Source organism: Puma concolor, chromosome D1, assembly GCF_028749965.1.
Source record: "Puma concolor isolate L17-30 chromosome D1, mPumCon1.1.hap2, whole genome shotgun sequence".
NCBI lineage: Eukaryota > Metazoa > Chordata > Mammalia > Carnivora > Felidae > Puma > Puma concolor.
Window position 1 is genome coordinate 5,886,489 of NC_141676.1, and position 18,773 is coordinate 5,905,261.

Below are 18,773 nucleotides of genomic sequence, written 5' to 3' on the forward strand. Positions count from 1 at the left end.
AAATGGTGCTTAACACCACAAATCTGGAGTGAGTATGTTAGAAAAGAGAGGAGTCCAAATCCAGAAGCCTGAAGAGATCAGGGAGGAGAGGGAGACTGAGAGAGACCACTGACACAGGAGGAAGAGCAAAGGAATATGTCCTAGAAGGTCAAGTGCAAAAAAGATTTCCACAAGGAGAGAGTAGTCTGTCAGGTCAATTTTGAAATAAGAATAGTTGAGGTCAATAGATGAGAACTAAGAATTTAAGACTTGGATGTCATGGATGACTTTTTCCATGGATGGCCAAGCTGAGAGACAGGTTGGGATGGGTTTAGGAGGGAATTGAAGTGGAGAAATTGGAGATAAGGAGTATCAACAGGCTTTTTTTTCTGCAAAAAGGAACAAAAGTATGAGTGGTAGTTGCCAAGGGAAGTAAGATCAAGATAATGTTTATATGCTTTTAGGAGGGGAGGAATTAACTACATGCCTGTATACTGATAGAAAAGATCCGGTAGGGAGCAAACATCGCTAGAGGAGAGAGGAGGGACTTGCTAGAGCAGAGTCCTTGAGGAGATGAGAGGAGATAGAAAGTGGAGGACAAGTAGGGGATTGGCTTTGGACAGGAGCTTGGCTGGTTCAGAGAACAAGCAGAGCAGGTGCTGGGGGGGGGGGGTGCAGTATATGTGGCAATGATGGGTGGAAATTCCGACTGCCTCCATTTTGCCAAGGAAGTGGGAAACACACTCATTAGCTGAGATGAGGATGGGGGAGGAGGTGATAGAGGTTTGGCATGTGGCCTCTTCCTCCATCTTCAAAGCTAGCAGGAGAGCATCTCCATCAGTCTCTCTGACCCACACTACTGCCTCCCTGTATCATTTATAAGGACGTTTGTGATTACATTAGGTCTGCCCAGAAAATCCAGTATAGTCTCCCCATCTAAAGATCCTATGTTTAATCACAGCTGCAAAATCCCTTTTGCCATCTAAGGTAACATATTCACAGGCTCTGGGGATTAGGATGTAGATAACTTGTGGGGAGGCATGGTTTTGCCTACCACACCTGGTAAATAATTCAGAGCATCACACGCATATTGCGTACGTTGTGTTTAAAATTTAAAAAGGTCCATCAAGGCTTATACCTCTTTCTTTCTGGTGGGGGATTTTGAGTTCCAGCAATTTGAGCAACTGATGTCGATATGTTTTATTATTAGTGATTCAAACCTTGACTGCTCAGGTAAAACAGTGTCCGTTGGGTTTCTCCACTGTATGTTCCTTTTTTTTTTTTTTTTGTAATTAATAAATAAATATATTTTTGAAAAAATAAAAAACAAATAAATATCTTTTTTTTTATTTTTTTTTCAACGTTTATTTATTTTTGGGACAGAGAGAGACAGAGCATGAACGGGGGAGGGGCAGAGAGAGAGGGAGACACAGAATCAGAAACAGGCTCCAGGCTCTGAGCCATCAGCCCAGAGCCTGACGCGGGGCTTGAACTCCCGGACCGCGAGATCGTGACCTGGCTGAAGTCGGACGCTTAACCGACTGCACCACCCAGGCGCCCCGAGAATTTTTTACCCCACTAGCTACAGGGTTAGTGCAGCTGAAGATAGGGTCATAACAAATAAATTGAATTCATACTATATCCGAATCTTTTGTGTGAAATTTAGGGCATGGATTGGGAAAGTTTGGGAACCCCAAGAATTCAAATGACAATATTTTAAAGAAGTCAGAGAATGCCAAGTATCCTGAACCTCCATATCCCATGCCCACTGAAGTGTGTGTTACCCTTACAAGGGAATGCTTGCTCTCTTCATGTCTGATCCCGACCTTTGCTCACTGACTCCAGACCTAATCTAAAACCCTGTTCCAAGATGCCTCAGAGGAACAAGGGCAAAGTCTGATGCAGAAGAAAACCTCAAGGCCACGCTTTTTGGTTACCCAGTGGTACATATTATATAAGCAAGGCAAAATAAATGCTTAAGTCTTTTTTTAAGTTTATTTATTTATTTTGAGAGAGAGAAAGCACAAGCGAGGGAGGGGCAGAAAAAGAGGGAGAGAGAATCCTAAGCAGGCTCTACACTGTCAGTACAGAGCCCGATGCAGGGCTTGAACTCATGAACCACGAGATCATGACCTGAGCTGAAATGAGACTCGGACGTTTAACTGATCCAGCCACCCAGGTGCCCCAATGCTTAAATCTTTTATTTACCAGTTTTTAGGATAAAGAATTGGCATCTTATCATCTTGCAAATGTGGCCAGCTATTTTTTTTTTTTTTTTGAGAGAGAGAGAGCGCACGCGTGTGCACGAGCACGGGGAAGGACAGAGAGAGAGGGAGAGAGAGAACCCCAAGCAGGCTCCACTGTCAGCCCAGAGCCCTACTTGGGGCTCCCGCTGTGAGACATGACCTGAGCCAAAATCAAGAGTCAGTCGCTTAACCGACTGAGCCACCCAGGCACCCCTGGCCACTTATTTTTTAAATGTTATTATGATCTCATGGTTCTAAACACATTCGATGGGCTTTAATCCATTGCAAATGTTATTCTTTATTTTCTTTTTCTCTTTCTTTCTTTCTTTCTTTCTTTCTTTCTTTCGTGAACTCTACCCCCAATGTGGGACTTGAACTCCACAGCATGCTCTACCAACTGAGCCAGCCAGGGCCTCACAGTTGTTATTCTTATTAAAACTCAATTGCCCCAGGGGCACCTGGGTGGCTCAGTTGGTTGACATCTGACTCTTGATCTCAGCTCAGATCTTCATCTCAGGGTCATGAGTTCATGCCTCCTTTGGGCGCCCTGCTGGGTGTGGAGCCTACTAAAAAACAAAAACAAAACCAAAAAAACTCAACTACTCCATCTTTGGCCTCTTCACAGAGTGGCATCTGAGACCTTTTGAGCATGACCCTAACAGTCTTTGATAATAGCTTTTTGCTATCTGGTGTGACAAGATATCCCTGGCTCCAGGCATTTCTGGATCAAAGATTATGTACCTTTTACATTTGAATTTTGATGAAGTCCAATTTATCATTGTTTTCTTTTGTAGATCGTGTTTTTGGTGTCATACTTAAGAAAATTGTCCCAATCTAAAACTAGTGTCACATATGTCAGTTATACTTCAGTAGTAATTTGCAAAAAGATAATCATCCCTAAGATCAAAATTATGTCCTGTTTTCTTTTTAGAATTTTCATAGTTTAAGCACTTAAGCTAGCTGTTCTATGTTCCACATGTCTGCAGTCTAGATAACATTTTGTATCAGAAACATACACAGGGTTTTAATTACAGTATAAAAATATTATTTTTATGATTTAAAAAAATGAAATGTTATCGGGGCTTCTGGATGGCTCAGTCGGTTAGGTGTCTGACTTTGGCTCAGGTCATGATTTCATGGTTCGTGAGTTCGAGCCCCGTGTCGGGCTCTGTGCTGACAGCTCAGAGCCTGGAGTCTGTTTCAGATTCTGTGTCTCCCTCTCCCTCTCTCTCTCTCTCTCTCTCTCTCTCTCTCTCTGCCCCTCACCTGCTTGTACTCTCTCTCTCTCTCTTTCTCTCAAAAATAAATAAACATTAAAAAATGCTTTTTTGAAAGAAAATGTTCTTGATTTGATTTTTGTTTAGTTTTGTTAATTCATGCATTCATTTTTTTAGTGATCTCTATATGCAACATGGGGCTCAAACTCACAACCCTGAGATCAAGAGTGGCATGCTTTTTTGATTGAGCCGTCCAGACGCCCCCGATATTATTTATTTATTTATTTAAATATGGAACGCTTCACGAATTTGCATGCCATCCAGGAGCCATGCTAATCTTCTCTGTATCGTTCCAATTTTAGTAAAATCTGGGTTAGCTCCCCATTCACGTATTACTTCCATAATTCAAGATTCATTAGTCTACATACAAAAACGCTCTATTCAGTATGCTGTGGACATATTGTGGCAATAACTTTACCATCTTCCCATAGCTGCATTCTCTTTTTCCAAAGGCAATAAAATGAAAATCTTTGTATCAAGACATAGACTTTGTACATGTAGAAGGTAACTCAGAGAATGCAGATTCTGGAGACAGAAGAACCATATCTTGTTGCTCTCCAAGACTAAAATGAGAAGGCTTTCTAGTGGTGCTGATGTCTTTCAGATGTGTTAAAAAGAAAACTAAAGTTGTAAGACAAGTCAGGGGCTTCCTCCTTAATGTCTGCGCTTCCTAAAGATGTTGTAAGGGTTTACTTGTGTGTTTTTAAATCTGATTTCAAATGGTCATTGATGTGAAATGTTGGGATTTGGGACTGAACGGTCAAGAAAGAATTCTTGAGATGTCTTCGGTGCAAAAAGGTGGTTTTATTAAAGCATGGGGACGGGACCTGTGGGCACAAAGAGCTGCACTGGGGTTGTGAGGAGCGACTGATTATATACTTTCAAGTTGGGAGGGGGTTAGGGTTAACAGAAGTCTCTAAGGAATTTGGAAGCAAGGTTTCCAGGACCTTGAGGGGCTAGCTGTTGTTAGGAAAAGGTCATTTATTACTGTCTAATAAAACCTTGGTCATGAGACCCTTCAGATGTGGATCAGTGGGCCATATGCTTGGAGGATGATTGCTAACATATATCTTGGGGGGTAGACATAAAGGTAGTTTCTGAAAGAACTTTTACATATTAACGGAGACTTAGAGGATCATGGAGGGCTGGCTAATGTTAAGCCAAGATTGCCTTTTGCCCTTGGCAAAGTATTAACATGGAGGCAGCTGAGTTCCTAGAGGAAGTTCACTCTGCCTGTCTCAATGACTTGTCAATGTGCTGTAAGTTAAAAGGAAGTTTAATTTTTTCCGTATGTATTTTGCCTTTGTCCTCCACATTAGTCATCATGGTCTAGCTCCTTCTTCACTCTTCCCAGTTAAGTGAATGCGGACATACAAGAAAGACATATATGCTGTCTTTGGCATAAAATCTAGAACAGAGACGCTAACGTCTCCCAGTGAATCATCAACCTTGATTTCATCTGAAGGGCGTTGGGGTGTTTTTCATCTGCTTTAGCTGAAAAATCATCTTGGCATGATCTCTACCTGTAAGCAGGTCCCGCCAACCACCCATTGTGTTCTTACTGTAATTGTGGTGTCCTTTGCAAATTCCCACAGTTTTATCTCCGTAGGCAAAATAGATCACCGTCCTTTCAACAGATTTTAAGTCATCAAATACTGAAACATTTTGCATTGAAAGAGCAGTGCTTCAAAAGGTAACTTTAAAATGTAACTTTATTTCTTCTACCGTCTCTGAGGTCTAGAGTTGTAAAACCAAGGAGCAGCCTACTTGAGGGTTCTATTCCACTGGTGGGTCTTCCCTCTTTGGCTGCAGGATCTGACTGGTACTACCCAGCCCTGCCATCTACTATCTCCATTGTTTTATTAGCCCATCTTGCTGGAAGTCCTGTCCTTACCAATAGAGGGCGCTGAAAAGTCACTAAAGGAAGAAAGGGTTCTCCAGGTTCTGGTGCGCCCCACCTGCCCTTTCTCTAGTGCTGAGCTTTTGTTTTGTTTTGTTTTTTGGTTTTGAGGGGGTTTTGTTTTTTGTTTTTTTGTTTTTTTTTTTTTTTACCAGCATAGATAACACACAGCATTATATTAGCTTCAGGTGTACAATATAGTGATTCAACAGTTCCATATATTAATGCTCATCAAGAGAAGTGTACTCTTAATCCTCTTCACCTATTTCACCCATTCCCCTCCCCACCCCACTCCCCCTCTGGTAACCACCAGTTTGTTCTCCATAGATAAGAGTCTGTTTTTTGGGTTTGTCTCTTTTTTTTTCTTTGTTCGTTTATTTCATTTCTTAAATTACACGTATGAGTGACATCGTATAGTATGGCTGACTGGCTTATTTCACTTAGCATTAGACTCTCTAGACCCATCCAGGTTGTTGCAAATGCCAAGATTTCATTCTTTTTTATGGCCGAATAATATTCCACCGTGGATATATACCACATCTTTTTTATCCATTTATCTATCGATGGACACTTGGGCTGCTTCCGTAACTTGGTTACTGTATACAATGCTGAAATAAACATAGGGGTGCATATAACCCTTCAAATTAGTGTTTTCATATTCTTTGGGTAAATACCCAGTAGTGTCATTCCTGGATCATAGGGTAGTTTTCTTTTTAATTTTTTGAGGAAACTCCATTCTGTCTTCCACAGTGGCTGCACCAGTTTGCATTTCCAATAGCGCATGAGAGTTCCTTTTTCTCCACATTTTCAGCGACTCTTGTTGTTTCCTGAGCTTTTATTTTAGCCATTCTTTTTTCCCCCCCCTTTTTTTTTTGAAGATAAATATAGGTTTAATGATCCATTGTCTTTCACACAGACAGCTACAGAGACTTTGTGATCCCAGGATATACAACCAAGTAGCCAATTCTAAAATAGACTTGGCTTCTTACAACTACCTGAAAACACTGCAGCCTTTCTTCCATCCAAAATGACCCTAATCTCACATGAAACATTATTATAGGGGAACCAGAAACCTAGCTTTGTGGCCGAAAGTAAGAACCAAAGAAGAAAAGTAATTTGGTGGTGAGCTGGTGAGAACAGGAATTCCTTCCCTGTGCTTCTTAGCTCGTCTTATTCTTGCTTTTTTTGTCCCTCTTCTTCAGCCCATCCATGTTAGCTCTCAATAGGTTTGAGTAAGTCGTCTGAAACCTGCTCACGTCCTTGGAGCTCACCACAGTGCTGATCTTTTCCCCATCAGTAGCTCTTAACAGACACATGTTGCCTGAGAGCTCAAAGCCCCCACAGAACCTTTCCTTGGGATGGGTTTAGTTCAACCATCATACTTCTTCAGGGTGATGACCACACTGCCAACAACCAGCACTTCTGGAAGAGTCTGGTCAGCTCCATAGGGAACTACTCACTCTCCAGCAGCACCAGGATGGTGCTCCCCTGCGTCAGCATCTATTTTAGCCATTCTGGCAGATGTGAGGAAGTATCTCGTTGTGGTTTTGATTTGCATTTCCCTGATGATGAGTGATGTTGAGCATCTTTTCATGCGTCTGTTGGCCATCTGGATGTCTTCTTTGGAGAAATGTCTGTTCATGTCTTCTGCCCATCTAAGGCTCAGCTTTTGGGCTGGCAGTTTTCCCACATGAGATTCTTCATGGGCACAGCTTCCTTGAGTATCTGCCTCATGCAGAATGGTTTTTCCAGGGACCAGCTCCTACTGAGGTCAGCTTCCCCAACTCCCAGTTGGTGACCAGCCAGTGGTCAGTAGCTGCCCCTGGTATATCCACTGGCAGCTTTGCAGTGTTTCTGGGAAGATACTTCAGTGACTTCTCATTTCCCTTTCCAGTGAGGGGTGGTCCCCAGCCTAGGTGTGTGCGTGCCCTTCCTCAGGCACTACTCTCTATATCTACTGTAGGGGAGGGGACTACTCTCTCTACCTACTATTCCTTTGTTCTCTAGAGTTCTTTGTAACCCTTACTAGAAAATCCCCCATTCTTCCAATCCTCTGGAAATAACTCTTTATATTAAATTTCCCTGATTCCAATTACTGTGTGGATCATGTCTCCTGATTGGACTCTAACTGATATAATAATGTTACAACATCCTTTGATATTCTTCAGGGCAAGTCTGGCTTCCTGGTTCTTTTCCAAACTGTCATTAGCTATTCCCCGTCATTTTTTCTCCAAGATGAATTTCAAAATCAGGTTTATTTTCTTTTTTTTAAAGTTCATTTAGGGGCGCCTGGGTGGCGCAGTCGGTTAAGCGTCCGACCTCAGCCAGGTCACGATCTCGCGGTCCGTGAGTTCGAGCCCCGCATCGGGCTCTGGGCTGATGGCTCAGAGCCTGGAGCCTGTTTCTGATTCTGTGTCTCCCTCTCTCTCTGCCCCTACCCTGTTCATGCTCTGTCTCTCTCTGTCCCAAAAAAATAAATAAACGTTAAAAAAAATTAAAAAAAAATAATAATAAAGTTCATTTATTTTTTAGAGAGAGAGACAGACAGACAGAGACAGAGCACAAGTGGGGGAAGGGCAGAGAGAGAGGGGGACACAGAATCTGAAGCAGGCTCCAGGCTCCGAGCTGTCAGCACAGAGCCTGACACAGGGCTCAAACTCATAAACCATGAGATCATGACCCAAGCTGAAGTCAGACGCTTAACCGACTGAGCCACCCAAGCGCCCCTGGTTTCTTTTTTCAAAATCGATTTTCCAATGCTATAAAACAACCCTTAAGATTTTAATTAAGATAATATTGAAATAACATGTGAAAATGTTGAGAATGGGCATCTTTGTGATAAGAATAAGTCTTCCTATCCAGAGACATGAATTAGCTCCTCAGGTAGGTAATGCTCTCCTTACTCTTGTTTGCGGGAAATTGTTTCTTCATTCTGCTGTGAGTACCTTGAGAAGGGCTTGTGTGCCACCAAAGTGGTCCCCCGTCTGCCACTGCTGGGCACCCAAGACATACAAACAGCCTAGGGTTAATTTCTTAAATAATTTCTCAGCTTGAGGAGCATCTGGGTCGCTCAGTCAGTTAGGCGTCTGACTTCGGCTCAGGTCATGATCTCACGGTTCATGGTTTCGAGCCCCACGTCGTGCTCTGTGCTGACAGCTCAGAGCCTGGAGCCTGCTTCAGATTCTGTGTCTCCCTTTCTCTCTGACCCTCCCCTGCTCTCTCTCTGTCTCTCAAAAGTGAATAAACGTCAAAAAAAATTTAATGGTAATGATTTCTCAGCTTTAGTTTACCACCCAGTGGGCTAATTCAGGCTCCACGCCTGTCTGAAGATGAAAACACATTTTTTCCCCCAACCAGATCCACAGAAGAGACAACCTTCCTAGTTGCCTCCCTGGGCGAGTGGGAAGTTTGTTGGTCTTCCTTGTAAAATGATTGCAGCCTTCAAGTGTCCTAGCTTTGTGCAAATGTCGCGATTCAAACTCATCCCACCTTAAAGCCTGAGGTTTCGTCTTTCCTTCTTAAGTGAGGTTAAAAACCAAGTTTTCTCCCTTGGAGAACCTGTAAGCAAGTGTTAGATTGCCCCCTTGTGGAGACCCCAGGCCGGGTTGAGATGGCCTGACACTTCCTCCCCACCATCATTCTATCTATAATTATCTGAGAGAGCTTCTTCCTGTGCTTAAGAGAGGATGCTTTTGTACTCAGTAACATGAGAGAGACTCAGGTCTGGAGGACCCCTGGGATGTGAAAAATGTAACATTCCGGGTCCCCATCCCTCTCTGTGTAGCTCATAACTACAGCTACAGAAGGGGAGACCTGGATGTATTCCGAAGAGCAGCTCAGATAGCTGCTCCCCAAATGACAGCCACCACCTTGCTGGTTAGTGGGAGGGCTTCCTGGGATTCATGGGACACAGGGGACTGCTGCGCTGGGTGTGATGTTAGTCCACCTCACGGCATCTGGTTCTTCAGAAGGAAAGAGCATAGGCAATGAATTTCACTCTCCACCCCAAGACTTTAAAGAGGCTTGTCCGGAAAGCAGGTTTAGCGGTCTGTTTCCAGCTCAACACCTCCTCCCCAGATTATGGCTGATGTGCGATGCATGGGCGCTGATAGATGCCAGGCCCGGACCATCACTCCCAAAGTAACACGGAGTCCAAAACCAAGTTTTTATTCATCTTCTTCCTTTTGCACTGGCCTAGGGTAGCGACATGTGCTTCTTAAGAGCACAGACTCAGAAGCAAGACAACCTGGGTGCAAGTCCTGACTCTGTTCCTTTCTACTTGTGAAACCACAGACAAGTGGCTTAATGTCTCTGTGCTTCAGTTTCCTCATCAGTAAAATGGGTGCATTACCTACACCTGCCCCAGAAGGTTGTGATGATGGAATGAGTGGACCCACGTAAAGAGCTCAGAACGACTGGCATATGCTAAATCGTCAACATCCATTGTTTTTTTTTTTGTTTTTGTTTTTTTTTTTTTAATTTTTTTTTCAACATTTATTTATTTTTGGGACAGAGAGAGACAGAGCATGAACGGGGGGGGGGCAGAGAGAGAGGGAGACACAGAATCGGAAACAGGCTCCAGGCTCTGAGCCATCAGCCCAGAGCCTGACGTGGGGCTCGAACTCCCGGACCGCGAGATCATGACCTGGCTGAAGTCGGACGCTTAACCGACTGCGCCACCCAGGCGCCCCAACATCCATTGTTTTTAAGTCTCTAAAAGAAAAGCAAACAAGCAACAAAGGCAATGCCAAGCCTCTGACCCCTCTCAGCGCCCCCGAGACTGCCAACCCCTCAGCTCACAGGCTTCCTCCCTGGCACTCAGGTTCGTCTTTGCTTCTAGTACTTGAAGATTTCCAACTTCCCTTTCCTCCCTACAAGCTCGGCCTTGCACTCCATTTGTGGAATCAGATATTTCATTCCACATCTCTAAGGATCGTAGTCGAAAATATTCAGCACTAACCTGATCGTCCACTCAGACTAGAAGCTCTGCCTTTATTTCTCCAGCCTTTCTGCCACATAGCCCTGAAAGCCTCTGAACTGAATCGGAAGGTGTTTGCAGTGGGGATAGACTAAGATGTCGAAACAAACAGGCCCCAGAGGTGTCTGATTCTCCCTCATGTAACAGTTTAGGGTGGCAGGGCCAGCTTGGTGGGGAGTTCTGCCCAAGCACTGGGCACGACGTCACGATTCGAGCCCTGGGCTGACATCAGAGCTGTGATCTTCTGCACAAGCCTTCCATGAACCCAAAGGTTGTGACCATTCGAGCCCTCAGCATGGGGAGAAGACATGGAAGGCACACATGGAAAGTTTCTGTGGGTCAGTCCAGAAAGTGACACGTGTCACCCCAACCAAATTCTACTAAAGAAAATCTAGCACATGGCTAAACCCAACCCCAAAGGAACCTTGGAAGTGAAGCATAGATGATGTCACATGCCCCATGAGCAGTCTATTACCACCAAAGAAGAGAAAGGATTTTTGTGGATAACAAGCAATCTCTGCCGTGGAAGGAAAACACTGGGTCCTGCATCAGAAAGTGTAGGGGTGCCTGGGTGGCTCAGTCAGTTAAGCATCTGGCTCTTGATTTTGGCTCAGGTCATGGTCTCACAGTTTGTGAGTTCAAGCCCCGCATGGGGCTCTGTGCTGACAGCACAGAGCCTGCTTCGGATTATTTCTCTCTCCCTCTCTCTCTGCCCCTTCCTTTCTTGTGCTCTCTCTCTCTCTCTCTCTCTCTCAAAATAAATAAATAAACTTAAAGAAAACTTAGGGGGAAAAAAAGAGGGACACCTGGGTGGCTCAGTGGGTTAAGTGTCCTACTTCAACTCAGGTCATGATCTCACGGTTTGTGGGTTCGAGCCCTGTGTCTGGCTCTGTGCTGACAGCTCAGAGCCTGGAGCCTGCTTCAGATCTGTGTCTCCCTCTCTCTCTCTGCTCCTGCCCCGCTCGTACTCTGTCTCTCTCTCTCTCTCTCTCAAAAATAAATAAAACATTAAAAATTTTTTAAAGTCATTTTGGATGCATGAGCAATGAAAGATAAAATACTCAGGCATAAACTTAACAAGAAATGGGTATACTATTTACAAACAAGACTTTAACACTCTACTAAGGAACATTAAGGACAGACTTGAGTAAGTAGACAGTTCTATCATGTTCTTGAACAGGAAAAATCAACATCAGAAAGATGTCAATTCTCCCCAAATAAGCTGTACTTTTAATGTAATTCCAATAAAAATACAAACAGGATTTGCTTAACTAAACAAGTGAATTCCAGAATACAGTTGGGAAAATAAACAAGAGAGACTATAATCGATATTTCTAATAAAGAAGAGTAGTCCGGAGATACTCTTCCTGCCACACATTAAAACATATGCTGGGGCGCCTGGGTGGCTCAGTCGGTTGAGCGTCCGACTTTGGCTCAGGTCATGATCTAGCGGTCTGTGAGTTCGAGCCCCGCGTCGGCCTCTGTGCTGACAGCTCAGAGCCTGGAGCCTGCTTCCGATTCTGTCTCTCTCTCTCTCTCTCTGCTCCTCCCCCGCTCACACTGTCTCTCTCTCCTTCAAAAATAAACATTAAAAAAGTTTTTAAATGTTATAGGTTAGCTATACAACGAACCACTATGTAGTTATAAAAAGAAAGAAAGAAAGAAAAGAAGAAAAGTTTAAGGAGTCCAGTGATGATTCAGAAAAACTCCCCCCAATACAGCACAAATAAAATGTAGGGAAAATCTGAGGCACTTGGGTGGCTCAGTCAGTTAAGCATCCGACTTCAGCTCAGGTCACAATCTCACACTCCGTGAGTTCGAGCCCCGCATTGGGCTGCGTGCTGACAGCTCAGAGCCTGGAGCCTGCTTTGGATTCTGTGTCTCCCTCTCTCTGACCCTCCCCCGGTCATGATCTGTCTCTCTCTGTCTCAAAAATAAATCATTAAAAAAAAATTAAAATGTAGGGAAAATCTGAAAAAATTTTTTTGATAATTGGTTAAACTAATAGGAAATGTTAAGAGAAATTCTTACTTTTAAAACTTTTTGTGGTGAAAAGCTTCAAACCTACAAAAAAGATAGACAAGGAACATCCATGCCTCCACCATCTAGGTGCAACAATTGTTAATATTTTGCCACATTTTCCATCTATATAAAAAGATAATATAAATATATAACAAATAATTTTTTTTTAATTTTTTTTTAAATGTTTATTTATTTTTGAGACAGAGAGAGACAGAGCATGAACAGGGGAGGGTCAGAGAGAGAGGGAGACACAGAATCGGAAGCAGGCTCCAGGCTCTGAGCTGTCAGCACAGAGCCCGACGCGGGGCTCGAACTCACGGACCGTGAGATCATGACCTGAGCCGAAGTCGGACGCTTAACCAACTGAGCCACCCAGGCGCCCCTATAACAAATAATTTTTATATAACTAGGTGTCATGACATTTCAACCCTAGTTATTTCCCATACATGCTGAATTTTTTCCTTTTTTCCCTTTTAATCACCAATATTCAGAGTTAAGAGCTAACTCGTATCAGCCACTCCCAGTAGTGGCAAAGAGCGTGGGGTTTTGTTTCGTTTTTATTTCTTTTTGGTTTCATCATGGACTCATAAGTTTTTAATTTTTTTTTCAATGTTTATTTATTTTTGGGACAGAGAGAGACAGAGCATGAACGGGGGAGGAGCAGAGAGAGAGGGAGACAGAATCAGAAACAGGCTCCAGGCTCCGAGCCATCAGCCCAGAGCCCGACGCGGGGCTCGAACTCACGGACCGCGAGATCGTGACCTGGCTGAAGTCGGACGCTCAACCGACTGCGCCACCCAGGCGCCCCAAGGACTCATAAGTTTTTATAGATTCAATGTATTTCACTCAATTGCCATCATTTTTTATTTTTTTAATTAAATAATTTTTTAATGTTTATTTATTTTTGAGAGGGAGGGAATGAGTGTGAGCAGGGGAGGGGCACGGAGAGAGGAAGACAGAGAATCCAAAGCAGGCTCCGTGCCTCAGCGCAGAGCAGGACGTGGGGCCTGAAATCATGAGCCGTGAGATCATGAACTGAGCCGAAGTCGGACGTTCAACCGACTGAGCCACCCGGGCGCCCCTAAATTTTGCTTAACATTTATTTATTTTCGAGAGAGAGAGCGAGTGGGGGAGGGGTGGAGAGAGGAAGACAAAAGATCCAAGCAGGCTCTGCCAGCCCTATGTGGGGCTGAAACCACGAGATCATGACCTGAGTCGAAACCAAGAGTTGGCCCCTTAACTGACTGAGCCACCAAGGCGTCCCTACAATCATTTTTTTTAAAAAAGGGGTCCCATAATTGGGCCCCTGGCTGGCTCAGTTGGTAGATGAACTACTCCTGATCTCAGGGTTATAAGTGCAGGTCTCACCCCAAGTGTGGAGCTTACTTTGAAAAAAAAGGGAGGTGCTTGTAAGAATTCCCAGCAAGTCTGTCCTCACATGAGTTGGGAGCCGATGAGATTTTGTGACCAACCTAAGAAAAAGGTAACTGCAATCCGTTCATCAACACTCGGCCACCAAGAATCTTCATGAGAAATTCTACAAATCAATTAATGTTTTTCCATGTTATTTGGCTGAACTGTGTAAAACCGACATCTTTGTGGATAATTATCAATTCCTGGCCTTTTCGCATAGTTCAACTTAAGAGTAAAATAAAGGATGAGTCCTCAAATTATAGGTAATTCCCTAAACGTTTCAGTCACAATGAAGAAGCTTCCAAACATTTTTGTCTTAGCCTTAGAAGTAGAATGGCTCTCCAAAGGAAAATTCTTTAAAAGTATTTTCTTCACTCTCTGGAATCATTGGGGAATTAATTCAATCAATATGAAACATCATAACTGAGATATTGCAAATTGAAGTACCATAACTTGAGACATGGTTGAAAGTTTACCTACTGGAAAAGGAGAGCGATCGTGCTAAAATGAAGAAAGTTGTCAGCGGATTTCAGGATAAACCTTCTTGTAAGGAATTTCCAGTTTTTATTTTTGGAGCAATTCGATAGGAACAGGCCCTACGACGCTCTGTCTTGGAGACTGAGTTGAAGGACGCGGGCACGATGACCAGACTTAAGGACCAGTTTGAACTTACGGGACCGGTTTGGATATTAACTCCATCCGAAGCAGATGTGGAATGTTAACCAACATTGACCGAGACAGTTGGGTTAAACTTGCAACTACCTTTGAGCCCCAAACATGACTTAATCGTTCTCCTTCGGAAAGGTTTTAGAGCCAGTTCTGACCCATCTTCAGTCCTTTGGAGAGCAGTAGGTAATGTGTAACAGCATTTCCAAAACATATTTACTTCCGAGATCCTCACTGCTCTGTGTGATTACTGCAAAAGCAACAAAACCAAAGTACAAATGTGTCAGAAGACATCTGCGGGGACCTCCTTTAAAATTTTTTTTTAATGTTTATTTATTTTTGAGACAGAGAGAGACAGAGCATGAATGGGGGAGGGTCAGAGAGAGGGAGACACAGAATCCGAAACAGGCTCCAGGCTCTGAGCTGTCAGCACAGAGCCTGATGCGGAGCTCAAACTCACAGACCGTGAGATCATGACCTGAGCTGAAGTCAGACACCCAACCCACTGAGCGACCCAGGTGCCCCAAGGTTGCTTTTTAAAGTATTGCATATTAATAAAGTCATATTTAATAACTTAGGGTGCCTGGGTGGCTCAGTCAGCTAAGTGTCTGACTTTGGGTCAGGTCATGATCTCGTGGTTTCTTGAGTTCCAGTCCCAAGCTGGGCTCTGTGCTGACAGCTCAGAGCCTGGAGCCTGCTTCAGATTCTGTGTCCCCATCTCTCTCTGCCCCTCCTCTGCTCATGTTCTGTCTCTCTCTCCTTCAAAAATAAATAAACATTAAAAATATATAAAAAAAATAAATTGTGTAGGTGGGTTATGTTACTTGTGAATCTCTTTTAGGATCATCAAAGTGGTGTGGTAAAATATGTTATAAAAAGAGGGTGTTGGGCCTGACAGAGCTGAAAACAAGTGCCCCAAAACAGGGAGTCTCAAGGAGGGGCAATGTTGCCCCCAGGGGATGTTTGGTGATGTATGGAAACATCATTTCAACTGCAGGAAAGTGCTCCTGGCATGTAACGGGTGTGGGCTAGGATGCTGCTGAAAACACTACAGTGCACAGGAAGCCACCACGACAAAGAATTATCCCCCCAAATGTCCATAGGGCTGAGGCTGAGAAACCCTGATCTATCAAAACTCCTGCACAGATGCCCAGAAGATGTACACAATGGGTCCAATACACCCAGAGCAGCATTGCTTACACTAGAACACAGCTGGAAGCAATCCAAATGCCTGCAACACTTATCCAATGAGATAAATGTCATATGGTAGTGGAATATTACACATCCATGAATAGTGAATGAACAATATCATGAATGAATCTCAAAAATGTGTTGAATTTTAATTTTAAGAACATTTTTTAACGTCTATTTATTTGTTTTAACGTTTATTTATTTTTGAGACAGAGAGAGACAGAGCATGAATGGGGGAGGGTCAGACAGAGAGGGGGAGGCACAGAATCTGAAACAGGCTCCAGGCTCTGAGCTGTCAGCACAGAGCCCGACGCGGGGCTTGAACTCATGAACCGCAAGATCATGACCTGAGCTGAAGTCAGAGGCTTAACCGACTGAGCCACCCAGGCGCCCCTAACGTCTATTTATTTTTGAGAGAAAGAGAGAGAGTACGTGCAGGGGAGGGGCAGAGAGAGAGGGAGACACAGAATCGGAAGCAGGCCCCAGGCTCTGAGCTGTCAGCACAGGGCCCGATGTGGGGCTTGAACTCACAAACCGTGAGATCATGACCTGAGCCAAAGTTGCATGCTTAACCAACTGAGCCACCCAGGTGCCCCAGAGTAGATCTTAATGTAAACTATGGGCTATAGTTAGTAATAATCAATATTTATTCATCAGTTGTAACAAATGTGCCACAACTAAGATGTTAATGATGAGGGCAACTGGGGAATGGGGTGCGAGAGTGAGTATATGGGATTCTGCTTTACTATGTAGTCTATTTATTCTATAAACCTAAAACAGTACTAAAAATAAAATCTGCTCTTTATTTTGAAAAGCAAGTTGATAATTTTCTGAGCCTGGACCCTAACCGCATTTTATGTACGGGCACAATGTATTATTTGTGAGGTTTGAAAATACACAGCATTCTTCGGTAACACAGCCACCGTCTAGGTAGAGGGACAGCTGCGCTTGGTTTTGTTTGGAACTTTGCCCCAAGACTGGGTCACTATTTCAGAAAATCACATCACCAATAGCAAACTGGTGGTCTCTGAGCGGCTGGCTCACCGCTCGCTGGTATTGTGTGTGCCCTGGCAGACGATGGATTCGCTGTGGTTTTATAAAGGGGGCCAGTATCCACCTGCTCCACAGGGCCTGGGCATTTACATGCTCAAACACACATGATTTTATTACTAAATACTCTTACTTATTCCGTATGGTACAACTAGGACATTATACTGACATTAAATTTGTTTTCATGTTTAGTTTTTTTTTTTTTTTAAGTGTATTTATTTTGGGAGGGAGAATGTGCACACACACACAAGCGGGGAAGGGGGAGAGAGAGAGAGGGAGGGAGGGAGAGAATTCCAAGCAGGCTCCAAGCTCTCAGAGCAGGGCCTGACCCGGGCTCCGTCTCGCAAACTGTGAGATCATGACCTGAGCCAAAATCGAGAGTCAGACGCTTAACTGACTGAGCCACCCAGGCGCCCCTACGTGACATTTTTTGTGCAGAGGTAGGTTTTGTTACATATTAATTCACTGCAGGCTAGCAACAAAATATTTGTTATTAAAAGGATGACTGAGTCCTATAGAGTTGAGAACCTCTCCTTTCAACTGAAATCTAAACCCCTTCCTCCGCCCTCAGGCCTGTCCTAACCAGCCCTCTCTGTCCCAGAGGCTCAGCCCCCTGCTCCCACCAGGCCTGCCAAAGGGATCTATTTGTATGTCTCAGAATGTACCAGCACTCTCACGTCCCTGCTCTTGGTACAAGCTGTTCTGTCCCCGAGATTCCCTCACCTCCTTCACTCACGCCTCAACAAATGCAGTGTCCCCGAACCTCAGTTGTTCATGTCCTTACGTTCAACCTGTGCCACAGCTGTGCCCTCCCTGCAGTCCCTTTTACTGAATTTTCTTTCTTTTTTAAAGATCTTATTTATTTTTAAGTTTTATTTATTTATTTCGAGGGGGGAGGGGCAGAGAGAGAGAGACAGAGAGTGAGTGGGGGAGGGGCAGAGAGAGAGAGACAGACAGACAGACAGACAGAATCTGAAGCAGGCTTCAGGCTCTGAGCTGTTGGCACAGAGCCCACCGTAGGGCTCGAACCCATGGACTGCAAGATCATGACCTGAGCCTAAGTGGGAAGCTTAACCAACTGAGCCACTCATGTGTCCCCCCCCAAGATTTTATTTTTAGGTAATCTCTACACCCAGTGTGGGGCTCGAACTCACAAGCCCGAGATTAAGAGTCGCTAGATCCATTGACTAAGACAGCCAGGCGCCCCTACTTAATTTCCTTTAAATGACTCGTTTTTCATAAATTAATTTTTTGAATTTACATTAAATTATAAGCAAATTTATCTTTTGTCTTCTATACCTTTTTATTTAGGCATAGTTGACACACAATGTTACATTAGTTTCAGGTGTACTATAAACACATTTATTTTTAAATAAATTATAAAAATTTAATATTTCATTATTTAACAAGCTTATATTTTAATTTATTTCTATTTAATCTTTATTTAATTCTAATAAACTTATGAACATTTCTTTATTAAATTAGACATAATTTTATTTTTCAAAGAAAAGGGTACATCATTATTATAGGAAGCTAGCATCCATAGTCCGAAAAATAAAGCAAGAATAAAAACAGAGAGAAGGAACATAAAAGTTATGAACCTCTATTTATATTGAAATTGTCAACAGAAACCCTGATGCCAGCTTTTTGTTAGAGAAAGAAGGAGAGAAACCAAGAGGCCTTAGAAACACGTTAGCACCAAGTTGAGACTTTCCCCTTGACATATTCTGGAGGCTTGAAAGCAAATTGAAAAGAGAATAACTTTCTCTTTCAGTGTAATTTAATGCTGTCTCTGTTCTCCCTCAAATCACTGGTGTGTTATTACAATCCATTTATTCACCAAGTATTTATCAAACACCTACTACGAACCAGTCAGTAGTACTAGATGTTTGCAATAATAAAACACTGAACCAGGCAAACACAGTCTTTGCCCCGTAGACTCCCAGTCGGCTAAAACCACACACACACACACACACACACACACACGTAATCTGGAAGGGATCATAAAATTTCATTACTTATGGCAGTAATTTGCAATTTAGATCAGCATT

General features: G+C 43.5%; 2 pseudogenes; both read right to left on the bottom strand.

Annotated features, from left to right (window-relative positions):
• Positions 1-3,727: 3,727 nt before the first annotated feature.
• LOC112852208 (U6 spliceosomal RNA) lies at positions 3,728-3,826 on the bottom strand (annotated as a pseudogene).
• A 2,736-nt stretch (positions 3,827-6,562) lies between these two features.
• Positions 6,563-6,902, bottom strand: LOC147576359 (signal recognition particle 14 kDa protein pseudogene; annotated as a pseudogene).
• Positions 6,903-18,773: the final 11,871 nt, after the last annotated feature.